Genomic DNA, 17,329 nt, shown 5'->3' on the forward strand with positions numbered 1-17,329 from the left:
ATGAATAGAATTGGTATGCATAAGAACTAGACGGCAAAAAATGCCTATATTTTAAAGATCATAGAATCATACAGGGTCATCTAGTCCAACCCCCTGTGCAAGATGTTGGAAAGCTTTTCTGGATTATTGTTTCTGTATGATTAGCATGAATATTGATTGGCTGGTTTCAGCCATTTTCCTTAGCTGAAACAGTGCTAGGGGGCATTTTGGAGCCCCACTCCTCCCAGGTTTAGGAAAATTGGGGGGGGGGGGGAGAGCCCCTTTGCCCCACCCCTCCACAACATGATAAGTCCCAAGCCAAACCAGGCCCCTATAGCATTGTTAAAAGGAATTGCCTATAGCATTGTTAAAAGGGTTTTGGTTATATCATCGGTTTTCTTCCTGATTATGCATGTTTTCTTATAACTGTGGATTGATTTCAGAGTTAATCCACAGTTATTCTGATTGCATAACGGTTTTTGAAATCTTTGACAGTTAATTAAAACAGTTCCTGAAACATTAGATTGTACTAGAGATTAAAAATTGTTTAGCCTTCCAATCTTGCTTAAAAGGAAAATTAGCACATATTAAATGTATTTTTAGATGCACCTGTTTGATTATCATCAGTAGTTAAGAACCAATTATTTACCTGGATGATGATCACATGTTTAAAATTTAGCATAAGATATGACTACAACTTTTCTATAAAAATGTGTTGCTGTGATAAGCAAATCAGATATCTCTGATTCTTCTATCAGAAGAGCATAGGTGAGATTTCTTTGTGTGTGTGTGTGAGAGAGATAGAGACAGACAGACAGACACTTGGGTTTATAGAAAAATTTGTATAGCAGTTTAAGACAATAACCTTGCATCTGATTTGCCTTATCTTATTTATTCAAATATGGTTGATAAATGTTAGATAATTTTGGCACTTATTTTTTGCAGTAGCTATAAGGGTTCATATTCTTGTATTTTCTAACATCTTGTCAATAAAAGATAGAATCTCTTTGAAGGTTTTCTGCCTGATTTGCTAATAATTGTTCAAAGAAGAGAACTCACAATTAATTTGTGAAAGCCTTGTAGCTTGTCTGTTTTCTTGTAGTTCCGAAGTTCTGAATCTATTGTGTTTCACAGATTCAGCCCCAACAAAAAGAAGTACTTGCTGTCAACTTCTAAATCATTTTTAGACCCTGCTTTGTACCAGTTATTTCCTTGCAGGGAAATCAGGCCACAGGTAAATCAAGACACTACTTCTGACCCATTCCTTGCTGACTTCCTTTCAGAAAAAAAAAAATTAAGGCAAGGAGAGTGGGTTGGACAATTGAAAAAAGTGACTGATGGATTTTTCCCTCCTTTGCCGCTATGAACATTCCAAATGCCAGCTATTTCACTAGAATTTTGCAGTTAAAAGAACTGGATTCCCTATCCTGTTTGGGGGTTGGGGGGGGGGGGTGTTCAACTTTGCAAATAGTGAGTTTGACGTGTAAAATTTGAATTTTGTCCAAAATTAGTTGTTTAGACAGTACGATAACTTTCAGATTTGAAACAGAATGTGACCAGTAAGAATACAGAAAATGTCATACATTTTAAAATGCCTGTATTCTGATCCAGTCCACACTTGAGCCTTTTCAAACCTTCATATCCAATGGCATGAATACGTGTAGGAGTGGGGGGCAGGCTGTTGCCAGCGCTGAACTATGTATATTTAGCGGAAGACTGGAACAGTCTACATGCATGCACACATACTTGCGTAGGTTTCACTGCACATGATCAGGAACCCTGGGTTTTTAATCACATATAATTTTGTACCCATGAGCTCTGACCCAGGTGAGGGAGGTGAGGCCTGATGCCACAAGTCCACTTCCTCTCTCCACAGCTTTTCAGAAGGTTTCTGCCTCCTTTGCAGGAGAAAGGGTCCTGAAGGAGACAATTAGCTGGGTTTGGAAGAAATGTTTGATCCAAATAGCCCTTCCCCCACCCCAGAGCTCTTTAAGCGGAATTGGGATCTGAAGATATACACCTAATTCTCACACTCCTTGATAGTATTTATTCCTTGGGTCTGGATTCCCCCTCATGCGCGCCCCCCCTGTTAAAAAAACTGATATATTCCCTGGCTTATGGAGGACACTAAGAATGCCCAGTCTTCACTAGACTGATGAGGCAGAAGTTTTTTAAAAATGTATCCTTCTAGTCATTTGGAACCTTTCGGTATTTAGTTTGTGAATGGCTCCATTTCACTGTCCTGCTGTACCAATTCACCATATCAATTTATGATACATTTATCCAGGGCTTTTTTTGAGCAGGAACACACAGGAACGCAGTTCCAGCTGGCTTGGCATCAGGGGGTGTGGCCTAATATGCAAATGAATCCTTGCAGGGCTTTTTTCTACCAAAAAAAGTGCTATGTGGAACAATGGTGACATCAGGGGATGTGGCCTAATATGCAAATGAGTTCCTGCTGGGCTTTTTCTACCAAAAAAGCCCTGCGCTTACCACCGCTGTATTTTCTCAGCTTGTTGCAATCACCTATTTTCCAGTAAACCAGGAAAAGCATTTGATTCCACTTGCATATCATTAATATTATATTGTTGTCGTCGCTTCCTAGGATCAAACACGATGCCTCAAATACTCCACAAGAGCAAAGCGCCGGGAGTTGATTTCTGCGGGGTGGATGACTGTTATTACATTGTCCGCTCCGACCTGGGCTGCTACATGAGATCAAGCAACTTCAATGAGGGCAAGGACCTGGTAGTGTTTAACCTGCACAATTCTTGCCAGGGTGGAGATCACTACTTAGCCCACGAGGACAGCTTGTTCTACATCATCAAAGGAAACAACTATCGCCGTGTCGCTAACATGAATAAGGATGAAGATGCTGTCGTGTACAGCCTTCACCCCAACTGTCAAGGAGGGGACCACTACCTCTCTGCCTTTGGAGCCTTCTACATTATTTTCCAAGGCAGATGTGTTTACCGCAGGGTCTCTAATATGAATACAGATGAAGATGCAGTTGAATACACCCTTCACCCAAATTGTCAGAACGGCCTTTATTACTGGGGTGTGAAGGATTACTACTACTTTGTGAAACCGCACGATGAATGGGGGATCCAGTACTTTAGGTGCACTAACTTCCATGAAAACCTAGATGCTGTTACCTATTCCTTCCATGGGAGTGTGGTCCCCTTTCTCCCTGGAGGGCTGGCCATCGATAAAGGTTCAGCTTTTGGTAGATGGGAGGCCATCAAGACCATCTCCAACAACTCTGACAGTCCTATCCAGTGGAACAAGAAGATCACAAAGAAGGTGGGATACAACAAGATGCAGATGAACAGTGTGGAGCACAACTGGAAAATCAGCATGAGTGCCTCCTATCAGGCGGGGGCCCTCACTGAAGCCATTGCCAAGTACCAGTTCTCCCTCTCAGCCGAATATGGAGGAAGCGCTGTCCAAACCCAGCAGGAAGACTGGAGCGAAGCCACAGAGATGGAAGAATCTGTTCATGTGAACCTGCAGCCCAAAAGCCAGATGTACATATGGCAATACCAACTGGGCTTTGGCAAGCAGCCTGTCTTGTTCTGCCGTGACCTGATGTTTACTAATGATTCCACTCCGCCCACAACAGTTCCATTGCCGCCTTCCAGCACATCAGCACGTTAAAGTCAAGTCCAAATCAGTAGTTTGATCAGGAACTAGGGCTGCCAGATCATCCTAAATCCCTGTATCTGTAAGGTGGGGGGTACTGTTATCATAGGATGGGGCTTGGTGATGCACACTGAACATCTGCATTAATAGGTATGTACACCTCGTGGTATATATGTGTAGACACAATCATGTGACTCTGAAGACATGGGCTGTTTCTCAGAATAAAAAATAAAATGGAAATTACATGCTAAATGTAAAATGCAGCTGTGTTTTAAATGCCACTTCTTACCTCCATCATCAATGTGTACGGGCAGCAGGCATCAAAAGTATTAGTGTACCTACATCCATCTCTGAAGAGATGCTGCATGGCCGTAAGGTACAGGGCAGGATTCCAGACTGGGGAAGACAGGAGCAAAAGATATCAGAAAGTACCATAATTACTAAAATTGGAGATTCCTAAATTATTCCACCGGCATAGATATTATCCCCTAAACCCAGTTAGGAAGATGTCTATGGTTATGGTGTAGCGAGGGGAAAACGTTCTGCCTACATGAAGAACACTTGCATTGTTAGCATACAGATAAATTACGCTTGGCATAGATTAGTTAGAACCTTCTATCATACTTAATTTTAGTGAGAGGTGATGGGAGTCAAAAGTGCCTGGGGATACCAGTCTTCCTGAAGCTTCCAGTAGTACAGTGCTTATTTTTCAATAAGAGGTTTTGCAGTTTAAACCCGTCGGTGCATTATGCCTCTTCAGTCCTTATCCCAGATTTTAGGTCAGGTATGAAAAGGGACTCAACAGCGATTGTTCATTGGTGAGTAAAAAGCATTCAGCACTCGCCCAGACATTCACTCCAGCGGTAACAGCAAACTATTAAAATCAGACCCCAGGCTGAGTGAAACTGGGCGTTTAATTTTCTGGTCTTGTCACAGGGCCTTATTTACTCCCAAGCAGTGTTCCCTTCCCTCTAACCTGAGTTAGTGTGAGCTAGCTCACAGTTTTTTACTCTCTGGCTCACCCATTTTTGTCTTACCTCAGGCAGGGTGGCCCCAGAGCAAACTAACGTATGCGGTAGCTCACAACTTTATAGTTCACAAAATAGAATTTTTGCTCACAGCTTAGAGGGAACATTGCAGTCCCAAGACAAATTTTTCACTACAGAACAAGAAGGCAAGCCCAAAAGTGGAACTCGCACCACAGCTTTCTTAGGCTTTATGTTTTCATTTTAGACATTAGAGAGGAAGGGGGGGGGGTTAAGGAGAGAGAAAAGATTTGAGGAGAAAATTACATGGGACAGGGCAAAGGAGAATGAATTTGATCAAGAAGGAGTTAATAGGCTCCATGACAACTATTTTGAGATCCGTGGCGCCGTGTTAAAGCTGCAGTACTGCAGTCCAAAGCTCTGCTCATGACCTGAGTTCGATCCCCAGCGTAAGCTGGGTTTTCAGGTAGCCAGCTCGAGGTTGACTCAGTCTTCCATCCTTCTGAGGTCAGTCAAATGAGTACCCAGCCTGCTGGGGGGAAAGTGTAAATGACTGGGGAAGGCAATGGCAAACCACCCTGTAAAAAGTCTGCCGTGAAAACATTGTGAAAGCAACATCACCCCAGAGTTGGAAAAGACTGGTGCTTGCACAGGGGACCTTTCCTTTTTTCCTTTCCCCTCTTTCTCCTGCTCTGTGACAAAAACTGCTAACTCCACAATAGAAAGGGCTAGAGCAAGGGGTGGCCAAACTGTGGCTCCGGAGCCACATGTGGCTCTTTCACAAACATTGTGTGAAAGCCCCCACTGCCCTGCAAGACAGCAGCCTGGAGAATGCATTTAAACTTAACGTTGCTTTCTTTCCACCTCTCCCTCTCCCAAAAATCTATTTTCCTTCTCTAGTGGTTCTCAAACTAATGTCTTGCGGTTCTCAAACATCTGATATATATTCTATGTGGCTCTTAAATTAAGCATTTTTGGCCACCCCTGGGCTAGAGTGTTTCATTTCTATACTCCATTTCTTTACTGTTCAGCAGCAGCTTGTTACAAAGCAAGCAAACTAACACAAGTGCCATTAAAACCAAGCCGGGGGAAAGTCTGCCTGAATACATAGCCTCTTAAAACTGGGTGACAGAAGGCCTCACTTCAACTGATAGCCTCTTAAATAAGGGATCTCCACAGAAAGTCTTTTCTGTGGCAGTCGCAGCTCCCACCTCCTTTAAGGAAAGGAAAGGAAAGCCAACTTTGTTGAGACAATCTAAACGCCTGTCTGATCTAAAGGTCCTGCATATGGGAAGAGAGGCTTCTTCAAGTAAGAGGGAACCAGGCCAAAACCAAGGACTTGAATTGGATGTGTGCAGGCTGGTAGCCAATGCATAAACCAGTTTACATTAGACAGCTTAACACTCTAGACCAGGAGTCCTCAACCCCTGGTCCGTGGCCTGTTAGAAACTGGGCCGTAAGTTGTAGAATTATTTCATTATATATTACCACGTAGTAGTAATAAGACAACACTGGATTTATGTCCTGCCCTCCACTTCGAATTTCAGCGTCTCGGAGAGGCTCACAATCTCCTTTACCTTCCTCCTGTCAAGTCGGCTGAATTCAATAACGAGTCTCTTGATAAAGTAACAAGTTTATTGTAATCAGAACTGTAGACCATGGCAGAGATTGAAGGACTGAAACACATATGCACTAATCCAGTATTTAAAGTATGAATCTAAAGGATTCCTACGGGGGGCAATCTATGCAACACATCTTCACACTAGGATGCTACTTCTTTCGTTCCCCGACCGAAGTCTTGACACCCCATACTCCCCACAGAGAACAAGGCTGGGAAGGCGCCACTATCTTGTTCACAGGTTAGCATTTCAAAGCAGGTTACACAACAAAGGCCTTTCTAGAGAGGGGGCAGGAAAGTGAGCTAGCAGCCCCCGGTGTACACTGTAAAGTACCCAGACTCCTTCACTTCAGAACCAAACTTAATACAGATATTGGGTAACCCATAGCAGACTTGACACCTCCCCCACAACAGACACCCTATGAGGCGGATGGGGCTGAGAGAGCTCTCACAGAAGCTGCCCTTTCAAGGACAGCTCTGCAAGAACTACGGCTGACCCAAGGCCATTCCAGAAGCTGCAAGTAGAGGAGCAGGGAATCAAACCCACAACAGACACCCTGTGAGGTAGGTGGGGCTGAGATCTCCCCAGAAGCTGACCTTTCAAGGACAACTCTGCGAGAGCTATGGCTGACCCAAGGCCATTCCAGCAGCTGCAAGTAGAGGAGCGGGGAATCAAACCCACAACAGACACCCTGTGAGGTAGGTGGGGCTGAGATCTCCCCAGAAGCTGACCTTTCAAGGACAACTCTGCGAGAGCTATGGCTGACCCAAGGCCATTCCAGCAGCTGCAAGTAGAGGAGTGGAGAATCAAACCCGGTTCTCCTAGATAAAGAGTCCACACACTTAACTACCACACCAAAACTAATAGAAATAAATACACAATTGTATAATCCCAAAACCATTGCCCCCACACCCACCCCGGGGTCTGTGGAAAAATTGTCTTCCATAAAACTGGTCCCTGGTGCCAAAAAGGTTGGGGATCGCTGCTCTAGATTGTAAAACAGCTGCACCAGCCAAATCAATGCACAGCAGCTGCATATAGAGCATTTGAATTAAAAATACTTGGCTGCCCCATGGAAAAAGAATGCATTTACACTCCTGTGGTAACACCAAGGAAAAATTTCAGTGTAGCAGGACAAAGGGGAATGTTTTTTGTCCAAACCCACCTCCCCACACCGCTGAATAAATACTGCCCTCCCTGTGGCACCAAGTGAATCTTAATGCAACCCCCCCCACCCCTCCAGTGTTCAAGTTCACAATTCAGTATCTCTGCTTGGAGCTGGAGATTAAGAGAGATCCACCCCCAAGAGCTACTAGATCCAGAGAAGTCAACCTGCGATGTCTCAACTTTGAAAGACATCACCTTTCTCTTCCAAGAAACTGATACCCATGTCTCTGCCTCGCATATACTTATTAGTCCCCACACCAAGTAGAGTGCAACCTAGCTGCCAACAGTCACAACAGCTGTCTTCATTTTCTCTTCAGCACCCTTCACAAAAAGTAGCCACAATCTGAAGGAAAATGTTGTCCTTTTATGGCTTAATGCGTGGAAACAGGCAGTTGTTTCTTGTGGCATGGAGGTGGACATCATGTTAAGTCTGTATTAAGAGTCAGAATACTTTTTCTCTAGGTTGTCAATGATACAAATATGTTTGTCATTAAAAAAAACCTTGCGCTGACAAAAACCTCCGTGAAAGTGGTCCCCTTCTGCAAATGTCGACTAAGCATGGCCGTAAGCTATAGTCACTGCTGGCTCAAGTACCTTTGCTTAATACCTTACTTTTTATGGTCTTCCTTAAGCCTGGTCTTTTAAGAATGAGTGACATTGACTATCTTTCAGAGTCTGTGTGCAGGAATACACGTGGCAGATGACCACAATGGTGACAAAATGTTTTGCAACACCCAAACATCTGGAGCTCCTCCAAGTCAAGGCTAACCAAACAACCTGAGACATCATGACAGTCAGAAGCAATGAGTCATTTCTAGCTCAACATTTTGGAATTTTAAGCATCGTCATTTAGGAATATGCTAGACTGTTTCTACACTCAAGCACAATGAAAGACAGCAGTTCCAAATACTGTCTCTGGCCACAACCATGCTTTCAGCAACAAGACTGGAAGATATGTAGCATGCATGCAGGTACTTGGGCAAACTGGCATTTCCTACTTCTGCACAAGCATATTTTAAACTGGGATCAAACTGATGTTTTAAAACCTGCTTTGTGGGAGGATGGGGATGAAAAGGAAATAAAATGCTGTTTGACCAAGTAGCCACATTGAAGGTTTTATGGATCCAGGGGGGAGGAACAAGCATGCAAATGCCACTAATAATTACATCTTATTCTAGTACCACCTACAGTTAAATCAGATTTATCCTCACTTCTGAATACAACCAGTTTGCAGAAACAGTGAGGCAGAAAAAATCAGTCTGAAATACAATCTCACTTTGTGAGATCACGATTAAAATCTATTTGAGTAAGCATTCGTATGGAAGAATTTCCACAAAGTCTGGGTTCCCCATGTTTAGGAGAACTCTGGTTACAACAGAAGGAAAACAAAATGCAAATCACAATCCAGAACCTAAACACCAATTGATTTCAGGGATGAAAGCAACTTCAAAGGTATTCTATCTTCACAATACATAGGTAAAAGGCAGCGCGCTTCCAGTTAAAATCAGTCTTAGTTATGTGCCTTAATGACACTGTATTTCCATCTCAGCAAGGCCAGGCTAGATTGGTATTAATTTGGGGGCAGAATCACAGGAAATGCAAACTAGGAAACTCAGGGTTGTTTTATATTTTGTGTATGTGTGTGTGTGAGTAATCGCACCTAAAAGTTATGGCAACCTCTGGTGACTGACCTAAACCAGGGGCCTGGAGAATATTCATAGAGATGGTTGGATAAAGCCTGCCCATCCTCCCGACTGCTGGTATTCCAAGGAGGTCTCCCATCCAAGTGCTTACCAGGTGACCCTGCTTAGCTTCCAAGATCTGCCAAGATGGGGCCTGCTTGGGCTATCCAGGTCAGGGCAAAAAACTCAGATTTTAAATGCATGCTCAACTTCATTCCAATAAATACTCTGCTAAATAAAACAAGTATTAAGCTGCAATTCTATTCAGGCAATGATTTTATTTATTTTAGCTGGCCATTCAAAAATTAAGGGGGATTTTCAGAATCCACTGTCTTCATTTTCAAATGTTATGACAGAATTCCTGTGTCTTCTATAAAGGCTTTCTTCCCACTAGTAATAGGATGCCATTTGCATCTTGAAGTCCAGCTTGAACACCCTATTGGGGGGAAAAATTTGGCAAAGTTAGAGATGAGCACAGAACAATTCTTTCATGAAAGAATATATGCATTTCCAAACCCATGCCTGTGGACAGGAAAAGAGCCCTCCCCTCCCATCAGCATGGACCAATCAGATCCAAACAGGCTGCATGGAGTGAAAGAGGGGGAAAAACCTGAGGGGACTTTAATGGTCAACAACCAATCAACAGAACTGTTGGGATTTGGAGGGAGAATAGGAGGTTTTCTTACTAGGCAGGATGTTGACAAGGGACTGCAGTATATTTTTATTTATTGGCAAGGTTCAGATGCTGTTCCCTCAAGGCAAACTTTAAGGAATCTTGCAGGTGTTTGTCAGGATAGAATCAATTTACTTAAAACATTTGTTAACTGCATTTCTACCTAAATGCACTCAAGACAGCTTACAATATAAACAGTTATAAAACATAAAATATGGTATTTTTCACGTTATCTCACACACCTAAATTAACAGATAACCCAGTGTAGTAACAGGAGGGTGTGGGTGATAAGGTGGGGTCCCAGATCTCCAGCCTGAATGACGTTTTACTGGCCAAGTGGTAGAAATTAACAAGAGAAAAGCCTTCCTCACGGGTTGTAACACCATGTGATGAGAAGATACCTCAGCCAACACCTCAGACTGTGTTTAAACCTCAGGTGCCTTTGTTTCAGCATGTGTGACCCCGCAAAATTCAGTGCAGAACCATGGGATGGCCCAAACCCATCCCTAGGCTCTCCTGAGTGAAGAAAGGCCATCATTAATATACGATGACACAAAAACCCACTGCCCAAGTCTTGTGACAGTGAGAGGAACGGTCATCGGGAACTTTTATGTACAACCCACTTATCATTCCACCACCACACAAACACTCAAGCTTCTTTCCACAGTTTTACTTTTTTTGTATAGAACAGGGTTCTCAATACAGTGCCTTGAGATTGAAACGGAACTTTAAAAACCAGGGATCTTCAGGCTGCACCTTATCGGCTGACTGGTGAGAAGACTACCGTCTTCTGTCCCAGCCAGATGCCCTTAATTTATCCACTAACAAGAACTGTGGGACTCTGTGGCTGGACCGTAACAAAAACCAAAGCAAAGGACTGATCCTGCCCCACTGGTAGAGATTTTGGGATGGCTCCATTTCAGTGGCAGGCACTGTGATTTGTCCCCTCCACCTATGGTCTTCCATGGTGGTGGCGCCTGCCCAAAAATGCTGAGCTTGAACAAGATTGGGAGCCCTTGGTTTACAGCCAACACAGCAGCAACATTTAGAACCACTCCATCTTTGGCTATGATTTCTGCTGCCCTTCAGGGCTAGAAGCTCAGCAGGCAAACTAAATTTGTACCCTCTTCTCTAAACAGCCTTTCAATTTTACCTACCTCAGTCCAAAGGAAGGAGTGTGCTAGATGAAAAGTCACTAGGGGAGCAGAGAGAGATCAGTTTCCATTTCTTATGCAGCTTTTCTACATCAGGATGGAAAAAAGGCTACGGCGGCTTTCTCATATTTGCAGACTCGCCACACCTATGAAAACCAAGAACAGTATAGGTTAGCGACTGATCTTCAAATGATGGCTTTTAGCTGACTACATACATAACAGTGGGGAGGGAGGGGGTTCCTTCCTTTGAAGCCCTCACATAGCTGTTGGTGACCCGCAGCGAAACAAGCTTTGAGTCCAGTGGCACTTTTAAGACCAACTAAGTTTTATTCGAGATATAAGCTTTCATGCGCATGCACATTTCATCAGATGTGACCACACGTATAGATAGAGGGTGAGCAGCAGACCTACATATAGGTAGGTGAGCAGCAAATTAGCATGCAATATAATTAAGGTGTTTAACAGATGCAAGGACCAAACATGAATAACAAGTTTAGTTTATATGTTACCATTTCTTAGGATTTAATTCCAGGAGAAAACATAATAAAGGATATTCATTCCTTGCATCTGTTAAATACCTTCATTCTGCTGTGTGCTAATTTGCTGCTCACCCTCTACTTAAATGTAGGGACTGCCAACTTCCATTTCAATGTATCTGATGGAGGCTGCTTGCACATGAAACCTTGTACTTCCAATAAAACTTTGTTGGTCTTGAGTGCGCCACTGACCTCAAACTTTGTTCTGGTGGGAAAGCTGATGGAGAACAGTATTGGAATTCCAGGAACACTCCAACTCATTTTTCAAGGGACCCAGTTTACATTGTATTTGTGAGCCAAAATAAAAGAAACAGGCTACACAATACTATGCAATTCCCAACACATAAGAACATAAGAGAAGCCATGTTAGATCAGGCCAATGGCCCATCCAGTCCAACACTCTGTGTCACACAGTGGCAAAAAATGTTTATATATATATATATAACACAGAAAAGGGAGGAACATTCTTTACGTAAATGTGCAGCCACCTCCATTTGCTAATTTTTACATTTGTGGATGCATCTGCTGTGCCTAAGAATCTGCTCAGTGCATTCACATAATCAGGGTTAATCAGGTGAAACACGGACAGAATGTGCAGCTCATCACAGCAGACTCTTCAAAATATTCTCCACTTCCGGCTAATCCCCGAAGGAATGGGAAATCAAAATCAAACCAACTAAGGTACAGGAACTCATCGGTTCAAGAGAAGAGATCATACCTTTCTCCTACTGACCACCGAGGGCACCGAAGTCCCACTACAAGTTCTGAAATCCTTGGCCTTTTGTGGATTCGCTCAGCCCGTCATGTGACGGTGTCAGTCACTTCAGAATTCTATGGAATCAAGGTCTCTCGTTCATTTCCCTTCAAACCTGTGAATGAAAGCATCTATTATTACCACCATTCTAAAAGCAGGCAGACTGAGCCAACAAATCAAAACAGTCGTACTGATGCTTCTTCCATTGCAACATCTGTGTTTCATCTAACTAACAAGAATGCCAAATGTTAAGCCACAATCTATGCAATATTCCGGACTTGCTAACCACAGACAGATTTTAAGTGGGTAGCCATGTCGGTCTGAAGAAACAGAACAAAGTTTGAGGCCTGTGGCACGTTTAAGACCAACCAAGTTTTCTTCTGGGTTTAAGTTTTTATGTATGCACATTCTTCTTCAAGCAATGTGCATGCACCTGAAAGTTTGCATCTTGAATGATACTTTGTTGGGTCTTAAATGGCACCACTGGACTCAAAAAAATTTCTCACCAGACAATACAGCTAGTTTCAATGCAAGTTCAAAAACATGATGTGTTTTGAAGCAAATTAATTGATCATCTCAATCGGGCTTCTTAGATTACTACTACATTACTATGTTTATATTTTTTATTCACATTAGGTCTTCCGCACCCCAGATCAGAGTTCTCTGGGGCAGGCAACACACAGAAGTTACAACTGCTATTACCTTTATAGAAACGAGCCTGTAGAACTTTGTCTACATTGAGCCTTACATCAATGCATAGGGGACATTCAACGTTTACACCAGACCAGTGCTTTCCACCAACTACAGCAGGGCTTTGATACAGAGGTCTCAAACAGAACCTCTCCATTTTTTTTTCCCAACCTGGAAAATAAGAGACGTAAACATAACAGGTTACCAGAACACACAAGGCACCTTCACACATTAGAATCAAATCTTGAAGGAAACGCAGTGCAAAGGCTACTGAATATTATGCTACATGCACAGTTAAAGGTGTTTTTTTTTCACATATGGAGCCCAAACAGCCCTTGAGATTCTCAAGATATTCACTTAAAGTTCAAGTGTTTCTAAGGTTGCACTTGCACAGAAATTACGTGGACAAAAACACCTTATTTAAATCTCAGGGATTAAAATGGCCTCGATTGAAGCAGCAGTACATCACCATCTTTCCAGCACTTTGATTAGCAAACTGCTCTTTTCTATCTCTTCCATCTTCCTCCCCAAGAGGAAAGCTAACCTAGCATCACTATAGATCCAGATGGGTAGCAGTGTTGGTGTGAAGCAGTAGAACAAAGCAAGAGTCAAGTTGCTCCTTTAAGACTAACGAAGTTTTATTCAGAATGTAAGCTTTCGTGTGCTTCTAGCACACGAAAGCTTACATTCTGAATAAAACTTCGTTAGTCTTAAAGGTGCAATTTGGGAAAGGAAATGAAAGGTCCCCTGTGCAAGCACCAGCCGTTTCTGACTCTGGGGTGACGTTGCTTTCACGGCAGACTTTTTTACAGGGTGGTTTGCCATTGCCTTCCCCAGTCACCTACAGTGTCCCCCCCCCCAGTAAGCTGGGGGCTCATTTTTACCGACCTCGGAAGGACAGAAGGCTGATTCAACCTGGAGCCGGCTACCTGAAAACCCAGCTTCCGCCGGGGATCCAACTCAGGTCGCGAGCAGAGCTTAGGACTACAGTACTACAACTTTAACACTCTGCGCCACGGTGCAACTTGACTCTTGCTTTATTCGAGCATCACTATGTTAAAGCTCGCGACAATCCGTCCGATTTCCGCCTAGTGCCGCTTCAAAATAAAACAAAGTGGCCACAAAGCCTCTCCCGGCTCCAGGTATGTTCAGTGGTCCAAAGAAAACCCGGGGCGCACGCGGGGCTTGCATAAAGGGGCGTCGCACGTGCAGAGATTCGCCTTCAGCGCTGCAACGAGCAATGAATGGCGCATCAGGGCAGATGCGGCGAGCAAAACACGTGCCAAGGCCTGACCTGGAAAAGCGACCCCACGTGCCATCACACACCTTGGGTCCAGGGGCTGCCACACCCAAATATTCCAGCCGAACAACCCCTACTGCGATTACAGATCACCCCAAAAGAAAAAGAGGGGCGGATGACAAAACTAACCTGGGATTAGCAGCAGATCCGTTTGCAGGCCCGAGAGAAGCTATGCACACCAAGGCCGCTTAGGAGACAAAGCGGAAAAGGATGGGCGGAGCAGGAAATACTGCCACGCTGTCTTGCTATTGGCAGAGAAGACACGCCAATCACCTTTTTTTTTTGTTTGTCACGTGAGCTTGCGGTGGGGGACGGGTAGAAGGATGCATCCGAATGTGTCCCATATGGTGAAAATGCTTTGCAGGTCGTTCGCATGAGTTGCAGTTTTCTGGCCAAACTACCCACGTATCTGAATACTAAGTAATGTGTGATGCGGGAACATTTGTGTCTAGGGAAGATGCATGTCGTACCTCGCTGGAAGCGCAGACAGTGCTAATTCTTAATCCACGGGCCATCCCCCACCAGCACTCAGACACCACCCCCCCCCCCCGCATTTCCTAATGTCTCAAGATTAAGAACAAAGATCGAGTCCAAATGGCACCTTTGAGACGAACAAAATTTTATTCTAGGTATACCCTTGAACACATGAAACTGCCTTATACTGAATCAGATCCTTGGTCCATCCAAGTCAATGTTGTCTACTCAGACTGGCAGCTGCTCTCCAGGGTCTCATGCTGAGGTTTTCCACACCTATTTGCCTGGACCCTTTTATAGTTGGAGATGGCAGGGATTGAACCTGCGACCTTCTGCTAACCAAGCAAATGCTCTATCATTGAACCATCGTCCCTCCCTTTCGTGTGCACACAAATGTGCTTATACTCGGAATGAAATTTTGTTGGTCTTAAAGGTGCCACTGACCTCAAACTTAGTTCTGCTGCTCTAGACCCAACACCGCTACCCATCCATATCTTTCTCAAGGTTAATTATTGTCAATACTGTGAACACAGGGTGGTTAGGTTGCCAGCCTCCAGGTGGGGCCTGGAGACCTCTTGCTTTTACAACAGATCTCCAGCTGACAGAGATCAGCTCCCCGGGAGAAAATGGCTGCTTTGGAAGGTGGACGTGGCGTTGTACCTTACTGAGGCCCCTCCCCTGTCCAAACCCCACTCTCTCTCAGATCCACCCCCAAAGTCACCAGGTGTTTTCCAGCACAGACCAGGCAACCCAATGGGGAGGGGATTTCAACATGTAAGAAACCGGACCGGGTGGTGGATTTCAAAATCAGATGACTTTAAGCCACACCGCAGTTATCCTTGCCCAAGTAGGCCTGGCACTTAAGTTTGTCGAGTGGTAAGGCCAAGTGGTTCACACTGCAAACCAGTCTGGGAGGTTCCATTGAGACACACTCATGAGTGTGGGATGGGGTTGTCAATCTCCAGGTGGGGCCTGGCGATCTCCTGTCATTACAGCTGATCTCCAGACTACAGAGATCAGTTCCCCTGGATAAAATGGCTGCCATGGAGGGTGGCCTTGTTCTCCACTGAGGTGAGGTCCTGCTTCCCCAAACCCTACCCTGCCCTCCCGGTCTCCACCTCCCAAAATTCCATGAATTTCCCAACCCAGAACTGGTAACCCTAATGGGCGAGGCCACAATATGTGGGTACCGTTTTGTCATTTGCTTATTTAAGTCGGGGTTTTGTATTTTGTAAATCACTTTGGGCCCCAAAGGGCAGCAATTTTAAATAGGTCAGAAATAAAACAGAAATAGGTCAGAAATAAAACAGAACGTAACAGCTAAGCTTAACTTAACCAACTATAAACTCTACATTTTTCCTTCTCTTTGCTTCCAGGTTCCCCGTGAACTAGGAACTACAATAGCTGTTTTTAGTACAATTTGAGGCTGCAATAATAGTTCAGCAAAATCTTAATGCAACCTGCATTACCATGCTACCATGCAATCTGCATGCCTCACCCACGTCCAGCTGCTTGCTACTGTTCAACAGCAGACACCCCACAAAAAGTGTGATTTAGTGGTTAAGAGGGTAGGATTAGGGAGACCCTTGTTTGAATCACCATTCTGCCATGGAAGCACACTGAGGGACCTGACATTCTCGGGCTAATTACCTCACAACATTGTTTTGAGGATAAAACAGGGACAAGAAGAATGACATAAGCTGTTTTCCCATTCGAATCACCCACAACCAGTGTTCCCTCTAAGCTGAGTTAGCGTGAGCTAGCTCACAGATTTTTAGCCTCCAGCTCACACATTTTTGTCTTAGCTCAGGAAGGAGGACCCTAGAACACACGAATTCATGCAGTAGCTCACAACATTAAGTAGCTCACAAAGTAGAATTTTTGCTCACAAGACTGCAGCTTAGAGGGAACATTGCCCACAACTATATTGTTCATTATTATGACCACTAGTGTGTATAGGCTTCCCAATCCCCAGGTCCCAGAGAGGGATCCCCCAGTTTTTCAGGCTTCCCCCCTCCCCCAGCCAGCTGGCCGGCGGGGGAAGCCCCACCCCCAGAGCCATCATGCACCTCCATGAACGATTCTCATAAAGAATTATAGGGAATTGATCTGCGGGTATCAGGGGCTCTGCGGGGGGGGGCTGTTTTTTGAGATAGAGGCACCAAATTTTCAGTATAGCATCTAGTGCCTCTCCCCAAAATACCTCCCAGGTTTCAAAAAGATTGGACCAGGGGGTCCAATTCTATGAGCCCCAAAAGAAGGGGCCCCTATCCTTCATTATTCCTATGGAAGGAAGGCATTTAAAAGGTGTTCAGTCACTTGAAATGTGATGGCCAGAACTCCCTTGGAGTTCAATTGTGCTTGTCACAACCTTGCTCCTGGCTCCACCCCCAATGTCTCCTGGCTCCACCCCCAAAGTCTCCTGGCTCCACCCCCAAAGTCCCCAGATATTTCTTGAATTGGACTTGGCAACCCTAAGTGTGTACTGGATGTCTGCAAGGAGCCTAATTAAAAAAAAAACACAATAACACAAAAAGTACAAAGCTAGCCCCGTGGCAGGTTTCCTGCGTAAGGAAGCAAGAGCAAGCAAGGTGGGGCAACTTGGATGAAATTATGTTGGAGTGATACTTTAGGGGGGGTTAGCATGAGACTTACGAAGGACCAAGAAAATCT

The 17,329-nt window shown here is 44.3% G+C and overlaps 1 long non-coding RNA gene and 2 other non-coding genes across 3 annotated transcripts; all 3 read right to left on the minus strand.

Moving 5' to 3' along the window:
• Window positions 1-9,333: 9,333 nt before the first annotated feature.
• Window positions 9,334-14,417, minus strand: LOC132583865 (uncharacterized). Its single transcript, XR_009556224.1, has 5 exons — window positions 14,312-14,417; window positions 12,895-13,053; window positions 12,157-12,307; window positions 10,906-11,048; window positions 9,334-9,511 (listed from the first exon to the last, which is right to left on the minus strand). It is a non-coding gene; the product is annotated as an uncharacterized LOC132583865 (long non-coding RNA).
• On the minus strand, window positions 10,199-10,349 carry LOC132584915 (small nucleolar RNA SNORA79). Its single transcript, XR_009556290.1, has one exon. It is a non-coding gene; the product is annotated as a small nucleolar RNA SNORA79 (small nucleolar RNA).
• Window positions 11,975-12,052, minus strand: LOC132584919 (small nucleolar RNA SNORD126). The gene has a single exon (XR_009556294.1). It is a non-coding gene; the product is annotated as a small nucleolar RNA SNORD126 (small nucleolar RNA).
• Window positions 14,418-17,329: the final 2,912 nt, after the last annotated feature.

The sequence above is a fragment of the Heteronotia binoei genome, chromosome 15 (genome assembly GCF_032191835.1).
Source record: "Heteronotia binoei isolate CCM8104 ecotype False Entrance Well chromosome 15, APGP_CSIRO_Hbin_v1, whole genome shotgun sequence".
Taxonomy (NCBI): Eukaryota; Metazoa; Chordata; class Lepidosauria; order Squamata; family Gekkonidae; genus Heteronotia; species Heteronotia binoei.